A 23485-nucleotide genomic window follows, 5' to 3' on the forward strand; every position below is an offset into this window, starting at 1 on the left:
CAGCTTCCCTTGGGCCCCTCTGGGCTTGGGGCTGAAGATGAAGTAAGCAGGTGTCCCCAGAATCCAGCTTAGCAGGGGCTGCAGGTAGGCGGGGTGGCCAAGGCACCAGGCCCTTGGCATTCTACCATTCTTTGAACAGAAGTACCCGGGGCAGGGGCCACAGAGATGCTAAGCAAATGCACTTGTCTCACACATCGCTGGAGAAATGGGGGCACTTGGGGGTCTAAGATGGCAGAGATGGCTATGCCCCACATTAGATTAGAGGACCCCCAGTGGTGAGGGTCGAGGTCCTATTGCTTCCCGGCACTACATGAAACCCTGTTTTCACTACGGTATTTTCCAGGGTGTGTTCCTCAGGACAGTAACATCACATTACCTGGAAACCTGATAGATACGCAAATTATCAGACACCACCCAAGGATGGGGTGGAGCAAACCAGGCCTTAATGAGCTCCCCAGGAGATTCTGCAGCAGCTCGGTGGAGCACTGCTTTCCCGTATCCAGGAGGCAAGAGGGGGGCGTTAATCAATGCAGCTGCCAATGGTGGTGCTGCTGGCTGGGGTGGGGGGTGGAGGGGGCGTGGAGGGCCTGTTTCTTAAATTAAAGTAAATGATGGCCATTAAGGGGGCATCCCCTGCACATAATTAATTCCCCCTTTGCTAAAAGGGGCAGGTGAGAATTGGACAGCTAATGACACTCGCCACGTGCCTCACCCTCATGCCTGCACCACCCTCATCTTCTCCAGGGTCTTTCTCTTCGGCCCCACAATCAAGTCTGATTCTCTTTCCACGTGGTGGCCCCGTCAGAGTCTGAGGTTTATGAGCTACGTAGCCAAGATCCATACCACTGTCCCCTTCTCCAAGTGAGTCACGCTCTTGCTAACTCCGTCCTGGTCCCCCAACTCCTCCGCAGCCGTACAGGATCCCAGTGTTCCCCTTTTGCCAGACCATTTCCACTTTTACTGTTTTGACATATTAAACATAAGGGTAGAATGTCGCTTACTGTTTCAACCACAGTTGCCGTGGCTCTAAGAGGTGTGTCAACCCTGGAGCTGGAAACCCACACCCCAGGCTTTTCCTGCTCCGACTAAGGAAGACCAAAGTCCTGGGGCTCAGGACTTAGACAGATCAGACCGTCCTTCACTAGCTGTGTGACCCCAGACAAGTCCACTCACCTCTCTGAGCCTCATTTCCACCGCTCTCAGAGGTGGGTTACGCCACCTATCTCTTAAGGTCACGGTGAGGAGGAACAGAAACGACATGAAAAGTGCGTAGGCGGCACCTGTTACACGTTAGGGCTGGAGACACATTCCCCTCCCCACTCCACCCTGTGGGTTCCAGACAACTCAAATGGGACTCATTCTCATTGGCCGAGACCCCTCATTTCATTAGTACATCCTGGAGCCCAGGTGCTGGACCAAGTTCAATGCAGCTCAACAAACCTCTTGTGGGCACCTGTTGTATGCCAAGGGCCCTGACAGTAGCAGAAAGGGCCCTGTATCTCAAGTGTGGTTGAAAAGACACATGGACAATGCCTCCTTAAGGAGGGACAGAAGGAGAGGGAGGAGGCAGAGTGGTGCCAGAAAATAGCACAGCTCTGGAGACAGACCTGGGTTCAAACGTTGGCTTCATCACTGAGGAACCAGGTAACCTTGTGCAAATTACTTAACCTGTGTCCCCTTTCCCTCCTTTGTGAGATGGGGGGAAATAAGAACTTCAAAGGGTGAGGCTTACAGATGTGGGCAAGCACCTGGCCGGTGGGAAGGCTCAAAGAATGGTGTTATTATAAAGGCAGTGGCTTTCCTTGTTCTCAGGAGCCCACCTTGCCTCGGCAGGGTCAGGGTCTGAACTGCTGCGGTGGCCCTGGGCCTTGGGGTTAACCAGATGATCCTTTCCCACACAAAGAAACCCCGAACAGCCTAACCTCCGCTGAGGCGCAGAGGGCCCAGCGGCCCAGCAAATGCTGGCCCCAAATCCTGTGCTCCATTATTGCGTCTGAAAATCCGTTAAAATTTCACACAATTTCCTGCACAGCAGTGCGCTTCATAATGCTGGGAGCCAAGCCGGCCCAGTAATTGGGACTGGAGTGGGGCAGAGTCCAAAGCAATTAATCCAGCCTCCTTCCTTGTTTGCGCCAAGATAAGCCCGACAGGGTGGAGAGTAATTGGAAAGGAGCGGCCTCCATCCCCAACTCCAAATTAATATTTTCCTGTCCTGATTTAATTCCGCCCGGGAACAGTGACACAGAGACACGCCGTGTCAAGCGCTAAGTAATCCGCCACGAGCCACCTGAGAAGGACGAAGGGACCTTTCCTTTCCTTTGCAGGTGGTGGGGGGCAGACAAGAACGGCAGCTAACAAGACAGGACCTCAGGAGCTGGAGGGCCTTCCAAGCACATCCATAGTCCCGCTTCCCTCCCAGCGCAGGGCCATGCCACAAAGGAGGGGGAAATCAGGAACTTGAGAAGATGGATGGGCCTGAGTTCAAATCCCAACTTTGCCACATAGATGTGTGACTCTGGACAAGTCATTTAACCCCATTGAGCCTCGGTCTCCTCATCTGTAAAGTGGGGATGATCGTACCCACTATGAATAATTGTCATAAGGATTCATTACAATAAATACAGGGTACTTACTGCCTGGTAGGTAACTGTTAATTGTAGCTATTTTTCCTGTTATTCTAGGTTTTATGACCAGGAGTCAAGCACAATGCTAGATTCTGAGAATACAAAAGGAAATAAAATATGAGCCCCAGCCTTTACGGAGTTTGCATTCTAGTCCCATATATCCAAGGCCGGTCGGTACACAGTAGGTGTTTAATCTGTGCTAGCTCCCTGCTTCTGCCAATGGCATCCTTGGGCAGGTGATCATTCAACCTCTGCTTGATCACTGCATTATTGGTGCATCTGCCTATGTTTCCACCTCTTCTTGAGCTTCTAGCTGCCTTTCTGTCACCTCATCCCGCTGGTTCTAGCTCCCCTCTAGGGCCCCCTGGAGAAAGGGGTCTGGACACATGAGCTGGGACTCGGGAATCTGCAGGTTTCTGCTGACAATCTCCCTGTCCTGCCTGAGCCCTACTCCAGTTGGCACGAGAGCCGTCTAGTGGAGAGGAGGACTCCTAACATGATCCTCTCCCATCCCTGGGGTGCTCACCCCAGGGGTTCAGGCATGTTGGGTAGCCTGGGGACCTGGGGCAGGGTTAAGTTTAACTACCCCCGGGGTACCCTTCCCTCTCCCTCATCCCACCCATTCCCAGATATCCCTTTCACCTCCCAATTAAGCCACATCCCTTGGATCCTTGTCTCGGGGTCTGCTTCTGGGCAACATCAAACTAAGACAGCCGGGTATTCTGTAAGCCCTGAGGCCTGCACAGCCCAGCTGTGGGACCCCCTCTAACAAGAGGCAACACCAGGGGATGGAAGGGACAGGAATGCCACCTCACTGCTGGGCAGATCTAGCCTCCTAAGGGTATGGTGAAGCAGGCAGAGGTGCCTGATGGAAAGGCAGAGGTTACCCAGTGGGGGGCAGGGCAGAGTTATTATCAAGGACTCTGAGACCCCACCCACCCAGGAAACTCAGAAACACTTGAAGGCTACTAGGCAGCAGGTATCTTTTTAAAAATATATATTTTTATTGATTTTAGAGCGAGAGAAAGGGAGAGGTATAGAGAGATTTCTGAAACATCGATGTGAGAGAAACATGGGTCCCCTGCCTCCTGCACACCCCGTGCTGGGGATCGAGCCTGCAATCTGGGCTGTGCCCTGACCAGGAATCAAACCGGTGACCTCTTGGTTCATGTGCCCCTCCCCGCACTGGGTGGAGAGAGAAAGTTCAGGGTAGGGAGGGAAGAAGATGCCTCTGGGGCTCCAAACTCCTCAAAACAACACCATTCAAGCCAAAGCAGGGAATTATCAGAAAAACCGTGTGTTCGACAAAACTGCAGGGAAACACTATGCAAATGTCAAACTGATGAGGAGAGGAGGGGAGAGGGACAGGCATAAACCAAACATTAAATCAAATCCGTAGGAGGATAATCGCTAAACTCCTTCTTACTTGTAGCACTCGATTCTGCAGTCGATATGGTCAGGAATGAATGGCCTGCTCAGAGCCACATCTAAATTCAACGTGTGCAGCACCCCAAACTCCACGAGGAGAGCCAGCCAGGAGCAATCCTTCCCCACCCCACATCTCCCACCCACAAGGGCAAATGGGCACTGGGAGGGAGCCAACCCCCCCACCCCCCAAGGGCAGCTGAGGCATGGTGGAGAAGCCCTGCCTAGGGGCTGGGTGGCACGGGGCAAGTCACGTCCCCTCTCTGAGCCCCCGGGAATCAACATGGGGGCGGCACAGAGGCCTGGTGGTTGGCTTATCATCAAGGCAGTGGGCTTCCTTGTCCTCCAGGAGCCCACCCTGCCCTGCAGGGTCAGGGTCTGAACCCTTCTGGTGGCCCTGGGCTTTGGGGTTAACCAGATAATCAGTTCAAAGAAGGGGATGGAGCAGGTCCAATGGGATCAGATGATCTGGGTTCTATCAGGCTTTTATTTTGCTGCGGATGCAAAATGAGGGTTTGAATTTTGTTTTGTTTTTTAAGAAACTGGAGTTGGAGAGGAGGGAAAGAGTGCTGCTGGGAGGAGAAGAGGGAAGACCAGTGCGTGGGGTGTGTCTCTCCCGTCTTCCCGTGAAAACTTCAGTGAAATCCACTCTGCTCACCTCGAGTTTGGGAACTGGATATATATGTGATGGGAGCTACAGAGCGAGTGCGGGGTGGGGCAGAGGCTGAAGGGGGCCAGCTGCATTCAGGCCCCACCTGAGGAGGTTCCCCCGCTCCGCTGCTCCCCGCTACTCCAGTCCACAGCATCCGTGGACCTCGGACAACGCCCAGGTGCTAAGGCTGGGAGCATCCGTGCGTGTGATGCGGCCCTGCCCTGGATGAAAGAATCTCAAATGGACTGAGTTCAAATCCATCTTTGACAGTGGAGGAAACTGAATCACAGATTTTATTTTTTTTAAGTAATATCCAAAGCTACAAAGCCATTTAGGGGCAGAACTGAGGCTCAAACTCAAACCTTAAGACTCTCATTCCTGTGTCCTTTCTGAACCATTGTGTGATACATTTTTGTCTAGTTCTGAAAATATTTGTACTCAGAGTATATACACTGTGTGTGTGTGTGTTTCTGTGTCATCAGAGAGATACTGAGGTCCCCAAGGGCCAGGCTCATGCAGCTGAAATCCCTGACATCTCCCAGACCTGAGTGAATGCGGTAGGTCCCCTCAAGTGATCCGTGGACATCAAGTGAAAATGGGCTTCCTGAGAACGGTTCTGGGAAAGACGTGCTGTGTGTCCAGGGCAAGAGTTAAAGTTCTCTGAGATTGGGGCTAATGTGAGGTTGAACATACTAAGAACAATTCTAGCAAAAGAGATAACTTACATGAGTTCTCTCATGTGAAAAAGTAAGACACTTGCTAAGAAGAAAGCTACTGAGTTCCACTTCAAGAAAATCGATACACAAAGTATAAACATCCCCTCTGAACTTAGAGGACAGAGACGAGTTTTATAAAAGAATCCTGTTACACCAGTTCCGTGGAGGACCCAGGGCAGGTGTTTTCGGGCCTCCCCAGCAGGGAGGCAGAAGGAAAGGAAACAGACACTCTGGGAAAAAGGGCTGACGCTGTGCCCGCTGAGGACCTGAGAGGAAGGCCAGGCTCTCGGAGTAGACAGAGGAAGTCAGTGGACAACTGCCACAGAGACAGGTGGCTGTATAAAGTTGGCTCACCTGTGTAAAGCAGCAGCGCCATTCCTAACTGAACTAGGCCAAACTCCCTGGTCCACCCAAACAAGGTCTTGGACCAAATTCTGGGGTGGCCTGGGCCCAAGCCCAAGCCCAGGAGGCTACGGCACAGTGTATTAGTGTATTACCATCCCCACCGCCTTCTCTCCTGACCCATCCCTCCAGGCCCTCTCCCTGGTGCCCATCGTCCCGAGGGAGGGGTATGCTTTCCACTCCACTGACATTGGACTTGATGATATGACTCCTGGGGGGATGGAATGGGAGCAGAAGTGACATATGCTGCGTCCAAGCAAAAACTTTAGGAGCATCACGTTTCCACCACCTTTCTTGCTTTTTTCCTTCTGCCACTGAGTAAGGTGTCTTTGATTGGGGGCTGCTTTGTCTGTCTGAACCCCAGAATGAAGACGTACAGAGCCGAGGCACAAATAACCGACAGCAGATATGTACCATGAGCAAAAAATGAACTCATGTAACTATAAGCCACTGAGATTTGAGGATTATTTGTTACCGTATCATAAACCAACAAAAGCTGACTCATAGAGAAGTCAGCATTCACAGCTTTAAGGCCACTTCTGACAACCCAGTGGGATAAGTGGCTCAGATATACGCCTGAGATCAATGGATACAGTGTCTTACATGGAGCATGCATGGGAGTCCCACAAGATACTGAGTAAAATGCAAATTCTCAGATCCTCCTCCTGAGATTTGGAGCCAGTTCATCTAAGGAGGGACCCAGGGATTAGTATTTTGGACAACCTCTGAAGATGACAAGTGGGCTCTCAACAAACCAGACTTTGAGAAACTCTGATCTAATGAGTCCAACCTTTTTTAAATCTAGAGAGGCACAGTGACATGCCTAAGGTCACACAGCAAGGTGCCCACAGGAAACAGATCTCGAACTCTGTCCCCTGAAGCCTACGGTCCTTCCCCAGAGAAACAGAGGGAAACAGAAGGGAAATGAAAAACTCATAGACTGAAAATGCAGCTCTGGAGAGAAGGACCAGCAGAGGCCAGGAACCCAAGTTGAACCAGTGTCCAGGTTCCAAGCTGAGAAGGTGGCTACCCGGCCGATGGGTGGCTAGGTGGCCCCTGGGGCCTTCCCTGGAAGAGTGAAGGTGGGGAGAAAGGAGTCAGATTACAGAGCAGAGAGACTAGAGGAAAGAGAAAGAAAAAATAAAAATAGAAGAGGGAAAAAAGTCTTCCAGCCCTGGCGAGCCCAAACATCCCCAGCATCGCTTCAGGAACCGCCCCAGCCCTCTTCGATTTTGATGTACAGTTTGAAACAAATCAATAGCGGTATAATAATACTCAGCACGCTGTGTAATTTTTATATCATTAGTTTTCATTTTCCGCTCCCCATGCATCAAAAAACTTACAACGGGCTCGTAAAGTTTATTTAGTATTCCATGAATTCCTAATCAGTTTCATTTCATAATGATTCAGGAGCCGCCCGCTGCCTAGGCCCCCATGTCAAAAAATCGATAAAACCAACACAGTTTTCCTGATGGCGGCTGCAAAAGGATCTATTGTAGGGGAATTATGATTTATGCCCTGGCCTGAACCGTGAGCAGCAGCCTCCACCCGCGGCTCGGGGCTGAGGTCTTCGCCAATAATGATTTATGCACCTTCTGCTGGCCCCACCCTGGCTCCCTCCCTGCCCAGCTGGCCCCTGACACTGGAGGGAGGGGGCAGGGCCCAGCTGGGAGAGAAGGAAAAAGGCCAGAGAGGGAAGCCCACCGGCTATCTGAGCTCCCCTGCATGGGCCCGGCATCTGTCCATAGGTCCAGCCACCCCCGGAGAAGGCCTGAGTAAAAAAGTGAGGTGTTTGGGGAGCCCCCCCTTGTCCCCAAGGAGCTACAGAGGGAGCAGGACTGGGACAGGCGCGCATGAGTGGGGTGGGGATAACCTGGCTCTCCAGCTGGGACCCTCACTCCCATCCAGCCTTCTTTTCTGACCTCACAGATGAGCTCTTGGCCCCCACCTCAAACCGTGCAGTCACCTCCTTGCTCACGCTGGCCCTGCCCCCGGGGAAGCTGAGTGGGAAAGAGGTCCCAAGAGTCCTGGAGGCAAAAGGCCTCAGTTGGACCTCATGGGCTACAGACACAGCAGCCTTCCAGCAATTCTGAGGCTGGAATGGAAGTTTCCAAGACTCCCAAAAGGAAACAAGGGGTGGGCTTGAGGCTCTCAGGCCCCTTCTCTTCCCCATAAGGAAGCTTGGCTTGGTTTTCTGGATATTCCACCCCCACATTCCATCCCCTTTCCTCCACTGGTGGGTGATTAATAGGTCTCGGAGACACGTTAATGGGGTGGACATTAGGGCCAACAATTGGTTTCATTAACAGCAACTAACTTAGCCCAGAAAGAGAGATCTCAGGGTGACTTCACAGGGGAGAGAATGCCATGGTGCGACAGGCAGACACCAGAAACCAACCGCCAGCATGTGCACCCCACCTACCTCCTATCAGCTGGACCTCTTGGCCTCCACATGGTGTGTGGGGAAGGCGGGGGACCTCACTGAGGAGGGCTGAGAAGCTCAGAGATTCAGGGACAGAGTCCCTGCAGGGACTCTATCTCGGGTCAGAGCCTTAGACCCAAGTTAGAATAAGTGGGCTCCCTCCTCACACCTCCACTTACTTTTTCATTCATTCACTCATCAAACATCCAGGAGCCACCTCACAGCCACTCCATCCACATGCGGTTCAGACAGAAGGGTCTGGCCCGGCCTTTCACAGACTGAGAGTGACAAAGCCAGGGTTCTAAGCAAGGTTTTTCTGGGCCTGGAGACATGGGGTGCCTGCCCGCCCTGCCCCCTGCACCCAGATAGTCCCCCTTTGTCCTCTCAGCTGTTCCATCACCCCCAGGTTCAGTGTTAGTCCTACTGGGAAGGTAGCAAAGTGAGCCAAGAGGCAGACCCGTAGCCGATTCAGGCCCAGAGCTGGACGCCCACCCTGCCACCCACCTCAGCCTGGCTCCCACAGCTGAGGGCACTAGAACCAGTGGATCCCTCCGTCTCCTCTGCAGACTCCCACAAACACACACCAGCTCCTCAGCTCCAAGGAGCCAGCTCTGCATGAGCTTTGCTTCATCCATCCCCTCTCCCTCTTTCTGTCTCTGTCCCCTCACTCACCTCTCATTCCACCAAAGGCTGGAGCCAGTTGGGCCCAATCAGACCGAATCAGCCCCGCCTCAGCTGCTCCACCTCTTTGACAACAGGGTCCAGCCTGGGCTCTGTGAACATCAGCTGTTTCACCTGTGAAATGGGCTCAATGAGAGTTTTCTTGTCAAACGTAAGAACCGGGGTTGGAAAATGTACTGTAGGGTCTGTGCTCCCCAATTGGCAGAGTCAGGATTCCAAGGGTGGCTGGCTAGGAGGCCCTGACTCAGGATCTCTCATGAAGCTGTAGTTCAGATGACCACGAAGGCTACAGTCATCAGAAGGCTTGACTGGGGCTGGAGGATCCGCCCCCGAGATGACTCACACTCACATGGCTATGGGCAGGAGGTCTCAGTTCCTTGCTGGCTGTCGTAAGAAGACTTCAGTTCCTTGCCTCGTGGCCTCTCCAAAGGGCTGCTTAAGTGTCCTTGTGGCATGGCAGCTGGCTTCTCCCTGAGTGATTCAAAAGAATGCAAAGAAGAAACCCAGTGTCTTTTGTGCCCAACCTCCTAAACCACACACTGTCACTTCTGCTTTTTTTGTTTATTTGCTAGAAGGAGCCCACATTCTAGGGGAAGGGGATTAGATTCCATCAAAAGGGAGAAGTATCAGCGGGTTTGTGGATATATTTTAAAACCACCAGTGTATTAAGTGGGGCCAGGGCACTGGGAATGTAAACACTCCTCAGATGACCCCAAATGCAGTGGGGACTGAGGCCCATTGGGATGGAAAGTCACTGACTGGAGGGGGTTGAGGGATACTCCATTGGCCATGACTTCAGGGTTGAGCCAGTCTGCAAGTCCCCCTTCCCTAGGGAAGCCCACATCCGCAGCCGCAGCCCAGGCCCTGGGTACCCATCCCTCTCTGGTCCCACCTCCCCCAGTGGCGTTCTCAAAGACCCTCGCCCACAGACTCCAGGCCTGGCCCCCAGCCCAGCATCGCCCTGCACTCACTGCTCCTAGGTCTGGATTCAGGCCTGTGCACCTTGTGGGTTTGGGGGCGCACATGTATGTGCATGTACCCACAAGGCTTGTCAGCTCACAGACCAGGGCTTCCTGACAGGAGGACCCCAATCCGTCTTCTCCCCCTTCTGTCTGTCTTCCTTTGTTTCTCTTTCTCTCTAATTTTCTCTCCCCTCTCCTTTCTTTTCTTGCCCTTGACCCTTCCCCTCCACCCTGTCTCTATTGGGTCTCTCTCCCTCCCTCTTGCCTGTCAGGAGGCCCAGTGGCTCCTCTGAATATTTTGATGGAGCAGCAAGTACAGAGCAGTCCAGGGTGGAAGGGGAGTGGCCCTGGACCTCTCTGCCAACTCCAGAAAGCCCAGCCCCAGCCACATTCGGGTCTCAGGTGAGACCACTTTCCTTTTACATCCTCAACTCCCATTCAAGAGGGGGCACGGCTGAAGGGTGGTAGGCAGGAGCCAGGGAAGAGCCAATGCCAGGGCCACGTCCATTTCCAAACTCCTCTGCTTCTCTCTGCCAGTCGCTTGCCTGTCTGCCGCAGGCCTGACCTGCCGGCCTCCAGAACCCTCCTTCCTCTCCACAGTCTCTCTGTTTCTCTCGGTCTTTCTATTTCCATCTCCCTCTCTCCCTTCCTGTGTCTCTGGCTTTCTCTTGGAGAGAAGCAGGCCTGGCCGGAGCTCCGAGAGCTGTGGAAATGAGAGCAGAGCGCTGCACCTCACGAGGAGAGGAGTTCTGCCCTAGTAATGAGGAGGAGAGAGCTCTTCTAGGGAATTAATGAGACCACCAAGAACAAAAGAGGCGACCAGCAGAGGCCGGAGAGGCGGGGCCCAGCTAAGCCTTCCCCGCAGAACTGCAATAATAGAGTGAGGAAAATGGAGGAGAGATCCCTGTGGTAAAAACTATTAGAGGAGGCGAATTATAAAACTATTAACCAGAATGTAACTCCCAATTAAAAGATGATTTAACACTGGAACCTGATGGATGAATTTTGATTAAATGGAGAACTATTAGGAGCCCAGGGATAAGCCTGCTCCTGCCAGTTCTAAAAGTTAAAAGGCAGTTTGATATAAAAATTTATAAATTAAGGTTAATTACTTTAAATAACATGGCTGGAAGCAATGAAAGGAAATTTGTCAGAATCTCCAGAGTTTGGGACAAGATGGATACAGATGTTTGCGCCGGCCCCGGGGAACCCAGGGGTCAGGGCAGGGGCAGCCGAGGCCAGCAAGAGGGCAGGTGAGGTCAGCACTCCCCCAAGCCCGCCGAGGAGTGGGGGGCTGGCCCAGGCCCCGGGCGGGGATGCCTGCATTGCCCGCCACCCGGAGGCCACACAGAGACATCGCTTCTGGAAGGTGCGCAGGAGGAGGCCTCAGCGTCCCGGAGAAGACACAGGCCCCGCCTGGCCAGCCCTCCCTCTGTTGGAGGGTTCATAGCGGGAATTCCCAGCCCACGACCCACTGTTTGCTGAGCACTCAGCAGGAGGACACACACCACCTCAGTCCTGTCCCAGCTGAAGGAGTCACCAGCCTCCCCATGGCTGACCTGCCTTGCCTTGCTCGGCACCTCCCACCCCATGCAGGACAGGGCCCCACAAGGAGAGTCTGCAGGGTCCGGGCTGCTCTTCTCCAATGCCCCAGGGTAGGGGGCTATAGCCACCCCATAGGGCCACCCCCTGCCCAGTACTCTGGGTCTCCCCTGACTGAAAGCTATGCTTCCAGGAGGCCCAGGCATTGCCCATACCCAGGGTGGTCTCAATACTCTGCCACTAGGCAGTCCCCTCAATGCTCTGCCCTGGGAGACTCATCCCCTTCCCAGACCTCACCCTTCCCCCAGGAGGATGTCCCCAGCATGTCAAGGAGGGTAGCCCTGTGATTGGACAGGACCGTGGCGAAGGATGTCTAGTCCAGAGGACAGTACTCAGCTCGCAGCCATAGCCAGACCTTAGGAGGCCGTGAGAGGCTGTGGCCCAGGAGACGCCAATACAAGGCCGGCCTGATAGTTAGGAGCGTGCTCCAGCCAAACTCCTTGGGTTCAAGCTCCAGCTCCAACTCTTCCCAGTCTACGTCTGTAGGGTTTACCTCTCTGGGCTACTTCCTCATCTGTAAAATGGAAATGATAATCCCTCCTTGCAGGACTGCCATGAAGAAAAAGGTAAAGCCCTAATGCGTAGTAGGTGCTCAATAAATGGCAGCAATTCTCAGCTCATATCCACAAGTCTCATCTCCTAAAAAATGAAGTTACCTGGCGGACCACTACTGAGGCCTCTCGCACAGGCGCACAGGGCACACTTTGGGGAACATTTTGCAGGCAGAGGTAAAAACACCTTATTTAATCTTCCTGACACCCCTTAAAGTCAGTCATGTTATTATTTCCATCTCACAGATAAGGAATCTGAGGCACAGAGAGGTTTAGCCACAAACCTGGGCCTCACAGCTGGCAGTGGGCAGTCAGGGATTCAAGTTTTCAGTCCTACCCCGACCTTGTACTGCCCCAGGGCACTGTGCTGAAGACTTTCCCATGCTCTTTCCGGGCCTTCTACTATAAACCTCAAATAAACCATCTGGAAGCAGAACCAATGGGGAAGGAAAGGGGGGGAGGGGGTAGAGGAAGGAGTGGGAGGAGTGAGGGAAGGAAGGAAGAAAGGAAGGAAGGAAGGAAGGAGGGAGGGAGAGAGGGAGGGAGGGAAGGAAGGAAGGAAGGAAGGAAGGAAGGAAGGAAGGAAGGAAGGAAGGAAGGAAGGAAGGAAGGAAGGAAGGAAGGAAGGAAGGAGGAAAGAGAAAAAGGAAAGGGAAAGTTTGACGAGTATATTTTTTAACAAACCCCTGTGGGGTTAGAGGTCAGGAGAGTGTTTAACTGGTAACTGGGAGGACCCACCAGAGAGATTCTGCTTCAGATACGGGTGCTGCTTACACAGGTCTACTTTGTAAAACTGTATCACCCTCTGTAATGATTTGTACTCTCTTCTTGATGTAAAAAAAATTATCATAATAAACAATTTAAAAATAAATATGACCCCATGGACAGAGCTAAACTGATACAATCATTTTCTAGCCTAAGGAGCCTCCTACATCTTCCACAACACGGAGCTTAATAGTGGCCCAATCCTAAAATATAGCTCTGGACTTAAAGGTCAAGGGTTAAAGGTCTAAGTCAGGGCCAGATCCACCCTTTTCCCTTTCTTCCACTCTCTCCACTCAATGTTCCTAAATTCTCTAAAACTTTGTTTCCTCATCAGTATAATGGCATTCCTAGCCCGACCTTGCTGTGTTGCTATGAGAACTAGAAACAAGGTGGGTGAAGGAAGCTCCCGGCCCCAGGGCAGGCTGTTGGTCCCCAATAACAGCATAACCCGCCTAACTCCCGGCTGCCCTGCGGCCCATCTCCACTTGGTGCTGCCTTCAGAGAAAACATCAGTCCATTGCCAAAACACAGGGAATGCAGCTCCAGTCCTTACAAAGGATCTCAAAGGGCATTTGCATTCCTAAGACAAAGTCACAGCTCCCAGAGTCCTCTTTTTCCATCTCCACTCCCTGCCCCCCTCAACTCTCACCAAACCCAGTCCCTGCAGGAGCCTGGCTCCCCGGGCTCTCCCTCCCACCTTTTACCCTCTCTTATCAGTTTCGCCCGGGAGGGGACACTCTGCCTTCTCTGAAGGAAATTAATCTGAGATTTCTAGGCTTCCTTCAATTTTCCTGGCCAGAGCAACTGGTTCCCACAGAGGACCAAACACAGGTAAAGCCTGGGGATCCTAATTTACAAACGTTTTCTTGGTCCTGCACTAGGTCGTTGTTATTGTCAGGTATGTCAACACTCAATTATTGCCATCCACAGTTTACTCCTCAAGGAGCTTACAGTTGAACTGAGGAAATAACCTGAAACACACAACCTGAGAATCTGAACTGCACGGAACAGACATGCTGTTATGGACTGAATGTGTCCCTGGAAATTCATACGTGGGAGCCCTAACTCCAATGTGATGGTATTTGGAGGCGGGGCCTTTAGAAGGTAATTAGGTTTCCTGAGGCCACGAGGGAGGGGCCCATGATGGGATTAGTGCCCTTGTCACCATCTGCAAGCTAGGAATCAGGACTCACTAGGGCACCAAATCAGCCTACCTTGACCTGGGACTTCACAGAACTGTAAGAAGTAAATTCCTGTTGTTTAAGCCATCCAGTCTATGGTATTCTGTTATGGCAGCTTGAGCTGACTGAGATCTCTGCTTTCTGGAAGGAGTGGTCAGGGAAGGCATTCCAGAGTGGGAAAGACTTAAACAGAGTCCACACACAAAAAGGAGGGGATAAGTAGGCCTTTGACCAGGGGATGAGCAAGGGCATTTCTGGAGAGGGTACTCGGCGTGTGCACAGGTGCAGATAAGAAAGGGTGCCAAGAACTGGCGAGTCTGGAAAAGGAGGAGTTGAGAGAGGCAAGGCAAGAAAGGCAGACTGGGATCTGATCATTTTGGGGCTTGAGAACAGGCTGGTGGGTCTTGGCTGTAGTCCCTGGGTCAAGGGGAGCCATGGAAGGTTTTGGAGCATAGGAATGAAACAATCAAATCTAAGTTATAGGAAGCTAACTGGTGGCCAGTGGAGGGAGGTTGGGGAAGGAGAGCTTGGGGTGGGGAGCTGGTAAGAAAGGCTGCAAAGGTCCAGGAGAGGATGCCGAAGGCCACCAAGGGCAGGGGCTCTAAGTGACAGCTGCATCTCCAGCCTGGCTCTTATATTGTCCCTGGCAACCCTCCCACCCCAGTCAATCTCAGTGGCCCCACTTCCTTTACCCTCTCCCAACCTTAACTGGGACGTGTGTGCTCCTCCCCCCCCCCCATCCTTCCCTTTGGTGTCCTGTCCCTGGCCCACAAATCCCCACGTTTGTGAAGGTAGAGACCAGGGCTGTCCCTGTAGCAAGAGTCCTGGCCCACAGCAGGCGGTGAACAAGGATGTGACGGCTAAGTGACTGAACGGATGAGTGGATTAGCTGATAATGACAGAGACAATCTGGAGATACTGGTCTGTTAGGGAAGGGGGACACTAGGTCAAGCCATGTCTCTTTGACACAGAAATAAGATGACAATAACCTCCCCAGGGCCTCAGAGAAGGTCCAGGGCTCCGCGGGCAGTGGAGATTCGGGGAGCACCCCTGCTGGCCTTGTGCATGCCTGCCAGCCTGACCTCCGTGACCCACTCTAGAGAATCGGCAGCGGTGCCCTCCATCCCCAGGACTGGCTGTCTTCCCCACCTGGGCAGCATGCCCTAGAAAAGCCACCACAAATATAACATAAATCCATAATCAAACAAAAAGTAGGGGCATACAGCCAGAAAATCACAAAGTGATTTGGACCACTGGAACCTGGGATCCCGAAGCCTCTAGAAGCAGGTTGGGGCCTCTCTGCCCATCCTCTGGATGGTCCATGCAGCCCAGAACCAATAGCAAAGTCGGTGTTCAAAACGCATCTAACTGGTAAAGGTCTGAGGGCCCAGAGGATGGAGAGCTGGCTGTGCTCCCTTCCTCCTAAAGAGGCTCCTCCCAAGAACCCCGAGGGCAGCGTGATCTTGGACAAGATATTTGGCCTCTGTGAGCCTCAGCTTCCTCATCTAGAAAATGGGTATGAGCACAAGTAAGCAAAGCACTGTAATAAGAATAAATCTGAGCTTGTGTTTGGAAGAGCTTTGTGAAGAATAAAGGGCTGAGCTAGCAAGAGGCACAGACCCTTCAAATTGCTTTATTTATTGTTATTAGAGCAGAAGAGCAGAGACTCAAACCAGTGACCCTGGGACCAGTGCTGTGGCCCCCCAAGGGGTCCGTGGCATCTGCTCAGAGCTGGGTTTTCTGAAACAAGGTCCAACCAAGGCATGAAATAACTGGGGAGAGGGGAGGGGAGGTGATGGGTATGTGTGTGCGTGTGTGCGTGCATGCGTGTGCCTACTGGTGTGTGCCTGTGTGAGTGTGTGCGCGTGAGTGTGCCTACGCGTGTGTATATCTACCTGCCCCGGGGTGGGGAGGGGAGGGGATGGAGGGGAGAAAGGGCGAACTGAGAAGAAAAGCAGAAAAGCCCAGGGAAGAGGAGGGCTGAGGTATTTGGTTACATGATCTAAATTCTAATCAAACATCATTTAAAGCGTGTTTTATTTCAGCCTCCGGAGAGCCGGTCCCTCCTGGCTGCTCACCATGGCAACGGGCCGCTCATTTCAGAAGTGTCATGCCACATTATGGCGCTCCCGCCTCACGCGCTCCCGCCGCCTGACAGCTCCGCTCTGCCCCTCGCGACAACCATCCCCGCTCCGCTGGCTTATTTTTGGTGTCAGCCAGGCCCCCTTCCCTGCCCCCTCCTCATCGCCAGTGGATTGAAAGACAGCCCAGGCCCTCTAGCCCGCGAGCATCACAGTCTGTTTGGTGATAAGAGATAATTTGAGCAGATATTTGCTTACATGCGTATGAACAATTTGCTGCGTTAAGACAATTCCGCCTGGTGCATGGGGATGGGGAGGAGTGGCCTTTGCTCAAGCTGGCAACACCCCAGGCAACAGGAGGGAGGGGACATCCCCTCACTTCTCGGGGTCCTTCCACCCTGGGGGCCCTGTTAGATTCTCATCTGGCTGCCTTCTCCGGCATCATCCAGAGGCGGTGGCCTACCACTGATTCACTGTGTGACCTTGTGCAAGTCATTCCCCCTTCTCTGTTCTTCCCTTTCCTTATCTATCGAAAGATGGGCTTGGACCAGCTGGAATCTGGGATCCCTGCCAAGGACGGCACTGGGTGAATCAATGATTCTAAGAACCAGGGCAGGGATAGCAGAGGGCTGAGGACCCAGAAAGAGGACAGAGCCCTCTTGCCACCAGTGTGAAGACAGATGAAGGCAAAAAAGGTTAGCCTGACAAAGCCTACATCTGGCCATGTGACTATCCCAGCTTCCCTCTCTGGTGGAGGCTGGAAAGATCCCAGACCTAGGATCAGACCCTGGCCTGCGAAGGGCTTTTCTGGGACACCCTTCCCTGCACTCTGCCTGGCCTCCTTCACAGGATAAGGGACATATCTGAAGCCACCCACTCCCTCTCTAATGCCACACACATGTCCCTGCATGCATCTCCCCAGATCAAGGCCAGATGGAGGTGCAAAGGCAGATTCAGAAGGATTTGGGCCTGGCTGGCATGGCTCAGTGGTTGAGCATCGATCTAGGATCCAGGAGATCGGGATTCAATTCCTGGTCAGGGCACATGCCCGGGTTGCGGGCTCGATCCCCAGTAGAGGGCGTGCAGGAGGCAGCCGATCAATGACTCTTGTCATCGATGTTTCTATCTCTCTCTCTCCCTCTCCCTTCCTCTCTCTGAAATCAATAAAGATATATTTTTTAAAAAAGGATTTGGGAGGGAGAGGTGTGCCCCAAGACCCCAGGGAGGGAGACAGGGCCCCTGGCACTCAGAGTCCAGCACAGAGAAAAGATAATGGTCTGAAAGGCAAGGTGGCCCCACCCCACACCACCCACCGAAAACCAAGAATAATAAGAGCTGCATCTGCTGGGGGCTTCTAGAAGCCCTGTGCTGGCTTGGCTCCCACCCCAGCCCTGTCCTAGGAAGGGTTATCTAATCCCTCTCATGTTTCTGTATTTTTAAATACGAAGAGCATGTATTATTTTTATTATTTGTATAACCACACACCAAAACAACGGATACCAACATTTCCTGCACCCATAAGCCCCCACCCAGATCCCAGGGTACTTGAAGCCAATGTTTTGGGGGCACAGGGGGCTCAGCACAGGCTGGGGAGTCATATAGGCTGTGTCCCCAGCCTCCTCACACCTTCCCGGCCTCGTGGCCTTCAGCAGGTTAGTGGACCTCCTGAGCCTCAGTTTTCACACCTGCACTGTGGGCATGAGGCAGGCGCTGCCTCAGGACCCCTGCGAGGAGTTACGCAGATGGGGGGGGTGAGCACCGGTACCACCCCCTCCTGCCAGAAACAGGCCAGGGAGCGCCTGGGGCTCTAGGCCTTCGCTCAGCTTCCCTCCTGAAGCTCCTCTGGGAGGCGGTCAGGGAGCAGGAGCCATCCAGAGAGGAGGGGCAGGAGGGGCAGGGCGCCCTCACCCGCAGCCCAGCCCGAGGGCGCGGCCCCAGCCCCGGGGATCCGGGATTGAGCCCCCGCCCGCTGCGCGCCTGCGGGGCCTTGGGGAGGAGGGCAGGCGCCTCGGGCTCACCTTCTGACGGTGAAATGTGGCCATTTACCTTCACGCTCCAGTGCCAGCCCCTAAATCACTGTCTCCGCGCCCGCGCTCAAGGTTGCTCCCGAGCCAGCCGCCAACAAAGCCGCCCCACCTGGGGCCCCGGTGCCCTGCCACCGAGCCCCCACCCTGAAGGCCCCAGGAGGGGCCTCGCTGCCCCTGCGCCCTTCTCTTTCCTTCCCTTCTTTCCCTGTCTTTCTCTTTTTTTTATTTGAGGGGGGCATAGGTGGTCTCCAGGACCTATCTCAGGCACCAGTTGGCCCCAGGGTCCCCGCCCAAGCTCACCCAGAGCCTCGTTTGGTTTTCTATCCCAGAGCGCTGGAGTAACATTGGGCGGCGACTTTAAACTTGGGGCCCCTGCTCAACCAGGAGCCTGGTGCTCACTGGCCATGAGCAGTGTTTCATCCCGTAACTAGTCGTGACTATCATCACGGTGTGTGCAGAGCCTGCGGGGTTAGAAGTGCTGCCTGAGGAAGGTAAACATTCCTCCTGTCTCTGACTCGTGTGACAAGGCCCCCTTAGCCCTGCTCCCTTCTCTCACCTCCTTTTCCCTCCCTGATCCCCCCTTTTCTCTCCCTCAGGGATCTCCACTTGCCACCATCCAGAGGGAAGGAAGGGGGAAAGGGGAAGGGCTATGCAGGAGAGACCCCAGGTTCTGGCCACGCAGAGCATTGGGGCCTCTTTGGAAAGGGGGGGGGGGCTGATGCCGAGAAGCAGAACCTTGATGACAAGGAGGTCTCCACCCTGCCCTGGCCGGAGCACTGCCATGTGTGGGAGGGGGTCAGCCGAGGGGGAATGAGGGCATCAGCCTCGGAAGGGAGAGGAGGGCACGTGTGTGGGCACACACACACGCACACACACACACACACAGCTCAGGCGCCCTCCCCCCTCTGGCCCCGCGGCACTGGACATGCCACGGCTCTGAGTTCTGCCCTCATCCCCCGAGCACACCCTTTGCAGGGCAGAGACTGTATCCCTCCCGTCAGACTGGGGGCTCCCCAGAGTAGAGGCTTGTCTTCCCCAAGAGAGTGAGGGCTCTCCCAGGTCCAGAGCTGTGTTTCCCTCCTCCAGACCAGCAGCCCTGCCAGGACGGTGCTGAACACAGCTGATCTAGTGTCCAAAGCCCCAGGGTCCCGCCCCACTCTCAGAGACTATGGTTCTGGGAGCCCTCAGGTCTGGGTACAAACCCAGCTTCATCGTGCTTTAGCTTGGTGACCTTGAACAAAACATGACGAATGGGGAGAATACTGCCGCTGCTCGGGGTTTTATGAGGCTCCAACGAGACAGCGTTTGGTAAAAGGGCCTGGCATATAGCAGGTGTTCAATAAATGCTGTCTCATGCCACTCCCTCCATCGGCCTGAGATGTTCAAAGCCTGATCTGCCAGCTCAGGCTGAGAAGACAGAAGGAAACCAGAGCTGCAAAGGAGCACCCACAAAATACACACACACATACACCCTCCCATCAAGTAACTGGGTAGTGGCCTCCTTCGTTAGGGGATGGGGCGGTGGCAAGGAGTTAAATGTATTAAGCAATTTACAATTAATATAGAAGTCATTCCAGAGATAGCTACTAGAAAGAGTACAACAGGGCAATTAACCCACTAATACACTAGGCTATTACATCGCTATGTCTCTTATTTTAGCCCGAGGTGATTTGAAACGCATTGGATTAGAGGATATTACAGGAGATAGCATGAAAAATAGCTTAATGTAATGAGCCATCCCGTGATGTCTGCTATTAAAGATGATTTGCAGTTGAAAACTACAACATACAGTAGTTCAGCTATTTGAGGACCGAGGGGGTGGGGGCTGGGGTGGTGCTGTTAACCCTTCCCTCCTTCCAGCTGCCCTGACCCCCGCCAGGCCCTCTGCTACCTTCATGCCAAGATTATCAAGTGCATCTTATTAGACGACAATGGCTTCATTGGGAGATTGGAGATTGGGGCCTGAGGTTGATAAAGAACCAATAATCTGCTAATAACCTTTAAAAAATAGCTTCCCCCAGGGAGCTGTACTAATGGGCTGAGGCTGGGGAGGGAGGTTGATTGGCAACTGGGCAGCTAATATGGAAAAGGGTGTAGGATTAGGGTGGGGGCTTCCCTGAGTAGGAAGAAGGTCAACATGCCCCCCACCCCGGACTCCCCTGAGTGAGAAGGGAGAAAGGTGTGTGGGTTATGGACTGCTGCTTAGGGGGGGGTGTCTAGGTATATGTGTGGGAGTAATTACAATACACAAACCTGATTTTTTACCATTTAGCTGATCTTTGGATGATGCATCACAGCTTTTAAAGGGCATTTCACATGCATTAGTTCTCAAGACTTTACAGGCAGGTAGCATAATACCTTCCATGTGCAATAGGCATCTGACTCAGGGAAAGCAAGGAACCTACCCAAGGTTGACGCAGCCGGTTAGCTCTGTAATGAAACAGGAATCAAAGAGAGGTTTTCTGATTTCAAAGCCGTGCTTAAAGCTATGCAACTCCAACCCACAATTGTGTTCTGCCCAAGAAGTCTCTGCCTACCCCAAGGTCACAGAGGTCTTCTGTTTTTTCTGGACAGTGTAGTGTTTTTACGGCTTACATTTCGGGCTATGATCCATTTTGAGTTAACTTCTGTGTATGGTGTGAGGTAAGGGTTGATGCGGATTCTTTTTCAGCTGGACTACGAGTGCATTTTCACATCCATGTGTGAGTACGCATATGTGGAGAAGAGCACACGCACATGTGCTGGCTGCCCTGCAGAAAAAGTGGCTTTACCTAGGGGCACACACAGAAGCCATCTAAGGCAGATTCACAGAGACACACTGAAGGTCAAGGTTACACATGCACAATGGGCATGAGGAGGGAGTGAGTACCTGGGTGGGCGTGTGAATGCAAGCTTGTTGTGGTGAGTATACACGTGTGTCACATGATTGGGTGCTGGCATGTGTCTGTGTCCATCTCTGTACATGTGTTGGTGTATGTGTGTGCATGTAGGTGTGTCCCTGGGCATGTGTCAGACTGTGTGTATGTTCACAGCTGTGGGTGTCACTGGGCATATGTGTGTGGTCAGCATTTGTAAGCATGTTGTGTACATGTCACTATGTCTGTGTCTGCGTCTGTGTGTGCACGTGTGTTGACATGTCTGTGTGTGCGTGTGGCTGTGCCCATGTGCTGCTGTGTGTCTGCGCCTGCCCTGGTGCTGCCACCTCCGACAGCTGCAGGGCCAGCCGGGGACAGCCCCCGCGCCCCCCTCACTGCTGTCTTTTATCATCATTTGCCACGAAAGGGAGCCCAGGAGGACGGTGATAAATAAGGGCCACTTAAAATACAAGACGACCACTCTGACTTTGGGGAATATTTCTTCTGTGGAGCAGCTGGTGCCGCCTCTGTCCTTGTGGAAAGGGGTCCCAGGGGCCGCCAGCCCCTGCCCAGCTTCCTCAGACTCCCTCGCCTCCTCCTCTCTACCCCCTCCCCCACCCCCACCCTACCAGCTCTGGTCTCGGAGGCCTCAGGAGGCCTGGGGAGGGAAGTAGAGGGGGGCCCACTGGAGGCCACTGCAGGCAGGTCAAGGGCGGCCCTCAGTTTGCCCTTCTCAGGGGCTCTGTGGGAGATGGGGGTATCTTGGGGAAGAGGCGATGGGCCAGGAATAGGCTAAGAGGAGACTGGGAGATACAGGGTCTCAACCTTGTGGGGATCCCCAGCTAATTCCCTGCCCCTACTAAATTCAAGCGAGGGAATGGTTGAGGGGCTCCAGAGAGCTGAGATACACAGAGAAAAACATGTGAACACATACAACCCAGTCACACAATTTGAGCACCTACTGTGTGCCATGCCCTAAGCCAGCAATTTTCAACCTTTTTGTCTCATGGTATACGTAAACTAATTACTAAAATTCTGTAGCACACCAAAAAATATATTTTCTGCCAATCTGACAAAAAAAACCAAACAGGTATAATTTTGATTCACTCACGCCGGACGGCTATTGCTGTGTTGGCTGTTGTCATTTTTTAATTTGACAATCTAAGGGAAAAGAGGTCCGCTCCCCTGACTAAATAGTCAGGTATCGCATGTTTTAAAAATTCTTGCAGCGCACAGGCTGAAAATCGCTGCCCTAAGAGAAAGACACAGCCGTGGGAGAGAAAGTAACATGCATGTGCAACACACGCAGACATGCAACAGGCTCGTGTGTCAGGCTTGTTCTTGGAAGAGAAGGAGAGAGGAGGAAGAGAAAGGAATTGAAGGGGAGAAACATAAACCCCCAGATGCCGAGGATGCGCAGCTGCAGGGGGACAGAGGTGGCCCGGGGCGGGAGGACGGCCCCCTGTGGGCACACGGGCAGCCGGGGTCCAGCCTTCGCTCCACTGGCTGGGGCACGAGGCTGTGCCCACCAGCAGGAAGGGTGCCCTTCCTCACTCCCCAAAACCCCGCCACCAGCTGCACGCTGTACCCACAGGGCTGGGTCCCCCTGGAGGGGCCACCTTTCCTGATTCTCACACAAGCCCCTCGCGAGCTGGCCAGGCCCTGAGGGAGGGTCTCTTCAACTGTGTCGGCCAGACATTATTTTCTTAAAAATAAAAAAGAGAGGAAAGAAAGTAGCAAGTGAGCCGAGAAGAAAGAAGAGAAAGGGAAAGAGGGAGGGTAGGAGAGGGTGAGAGAAAGGAGAGGAAGAGGGGAGAGGGGGCGTCCGAGAGGGGGCATCAAGCCACAGAGGCTTTTCTAATCAAAGAACTTGTCACTGTCGCTCTGCTGGTTGAGGTGCCAGGGCTGATCTGGGCGCACCAGCGTCCCATTGGGGTTGGGGTAAGGGGGTGAATGGGGGCAACAGGTGACACATTTTCTCAATTTCTCTCTCTCTCTCACACACACACACACACACGCTTCCACTCCCATACACCTCCCAGGCCCACCTTGTCTCCCTCTCAGTCCATCCAAGGTGGCCAGAAACCTGTCATGTCTCGTTTCCCTCTCTCAGAACTAGTGACGGGAGCTGGGGAGGGGCGAGGGGAGCCCGCCTGAGCTGACCGTTTCTCCTTCAGTTTCCCTCCCAAGTTCCTCAGCCATCGGCACACACTAAGCCGTGTCACCCCCATCAGGGCTGTCCGTGGAGGGAAGGAGGACCGGGCAGAGCTGACCTTCTTTCTCCTCTACAGCTTTCAACCCCCAGCCCCCCAGGTGGGGGCCCTGTAGCCCACCCACAGCCTCCCCAGTGAGCTTCAGCTCCCCGAGGGCCTCGCCAACACTGCCCACGTCCCCAGAACACCTTTCTGGCTTGCCCACCTTGCAGAAAGGAAACGGAAGAGCACTGACTTGACCGAGTGTCTACTGGGTGCCAGGGACAGTAGCCTTTGATGCTCCCAAGAATACTTGGAGGTGAGTTTTAACTCAGAATCTCCAGTTT

Source organism: Miniopterus natalensis, chromosome 17, assembly GCF_054644295.1.
Source record: "Miniopterus natalensis isolate mMinNat1 chromosome 17, mMinNat1.hap1, whole genome shotgun sequence".
In the NCBI taxonomy this organism is placed as follows: Eukaryota; Metazoa; Chordata; class Mammalia; order Chiroptera; family Miniopteridae; genus Miniopterus; species Miniopterus natalensis.